The sequence below is a fragment of the Arachis ipaensis genome, chromosome B10 (genome assembly GCF_000816755.2).
Source record: "Arachis ipaensis cultivar K30076 chromosome B10, Araip1.1, whole genome shotgun sequence".
Taxonomy (NCBI): domain Eukaryota; kingdom Viridiplantae; phylum Streptophyta; class Magnoliopsida; order Fabales; family Fabaceae; genus Arachis; species Arachis ipaensis.
Genome location: NC_029794.2, coordinates 134686052 through 134688084, shown reverse-complemented (window position 1 = coordinate 134688084; position 2033 = coordinate 134686052).

Sequence of the window (2033 nt, the reverse complement as noted above, 5' to 3'; positions counted from 1 at the left end):
AGACTTAATTGAAAAGAAAAAAAATATAAAAACTTAATTATAAATTTGATAAAAATTATAAAGATTGACAGATTAATTTAACCTTAAATTTATAATCACGTCTTTATTGTTTTCAAAAAATATTTAATTTAACAAAACATGTTGAGACATATTCATTAGTATTGAGACATATTCATTAGTAGTATGACACGAATAAAAATATTTTTGTAACATTTGTTATTAAAAACGATTTATTTATAAATTTAAAACTAGCGTAGGAATTTAGTTAAAAGTTTTTAAAATAGAATAATTTAATCATAATTTTTTAGACAATAATTAAAAACTTATTATTTTTTGATAATGTAACAATACACAATTAGTTGTTTGTGCAAAATTTTTTTTATATCTACTATGTATGAAAATATTCATTTCTAAAAATGTCTTCCAAAGATTTAGATGCATATAAAAGATCAACATAACATAAAAAGCTCTAAATAGTAGTTAACTTTTCATATACCCTCGGCATTTTTATGAATCATACCATCACCAAAATGACAAATATAACCTAATATATTATTAAAGCAAGAGCATAATTCATATAATATGAAAGGTACAAAACTTGCCTGCCCAAAAATATATATCTTGAGGGTGCCTTTCTAAAAAATCAGATAGTGAAATATTGTTATAGATGTCTCATATCTATCATATTGAAAATATAATGAAAAATATTTTGTGTCGGGTGTATATCAATGATCATTATATGACGATGACATATACCTATACTTGCAGGTCGTTACTTTCTTTTTTAAAATATCTACATTTAAGTTAGTTCAAAGCAACACTCAATTAAATCATGATACATCAGAGTGATTTTGAGCAAATAAAAAAAGATCTTTTTAAAAAAAAAAAAAAAAACTTAGGCCCAAAGGAAACAAAAACTACAAATCCGTGTGTTTTAGAATACGGGTCGGGTTGGATTTGGAGCTTCGCTCTCTTTGGATCTGGGCCGGCTTGGCGGTCCGGGTCTTGGCCAAAAAAAAAAAAGAAAAGAAAAGTATATATAAAAACACGTCCAGCAACGGAGGCCTTGGATCAATGGCAACATCACCTATCTCGTTGGGAGTTGCACTCAGGTTCGAATTCTCAGTGAAGAATATAGAACTTATGTTATTGTGTAACTTAGGACTGTGAATTGTCTAATCCATTGACTAAAAAAAAAGACACATCCAAAAAAAAGTACATTTAAAGAATTCTAATGCTTTAAGTTAACAAGAATTTAAATAATAAATATAAAATGAATTAAAAAATATTTAAACTGATAGAATATTTATACTTCTATAGAAAAAAATGACAATTTAATCATCTGTAATGATGATCTTATCTAAAAAAATTGTAGATAATTTATTTTCTTACAATATAAAAAATTAGTTTACGTTTAGTTGGTTATTACTCTCTAGATAATAACCGACCGGATCTCGCTAGGAAGACAATGGACTATTTGTACAATGTATACAATGGGCTATTGAGTTACAAAATGAACATTTCTCATACTATCTAAAACAACCATCCGAGTACTAGCGATAATAAACATCTCCCCAAAAGCTTAAACTGATTTTGGAGTTCACCAAGAATCGAACTCTTGACCTTTTGGATCTAGCGTTCTAATACCATGTTATGATACTACTCATTCCAAAAACTTCAGCTAATAGAAAAAAGTAACACTAATGATTATATCTCTAATACTCCCTAAACCTCTATTATACACATTGTATAAATATTTCATTGACTCCTCATACTTTTTCTAATCGATATAGTGGGAGAGAACTGTGACTTGTTTTCCAAGTCGGATCGGATTCGAATCACTAAATCCGAACCCTTCTTTATCTGAGTAGGTTGACCCGCGTGTCACAGCTTACTTATAATTCTAACTAAGACTAATAAATTTTGAGTGTAGCTCACTTAGAATAGAAAGATCTCACTTTAAATTTTGTAAATGTTATTTGGGTTAGGATATAAATATATATTCTTTTAAAAAATAAAAAACAAGATTTGAA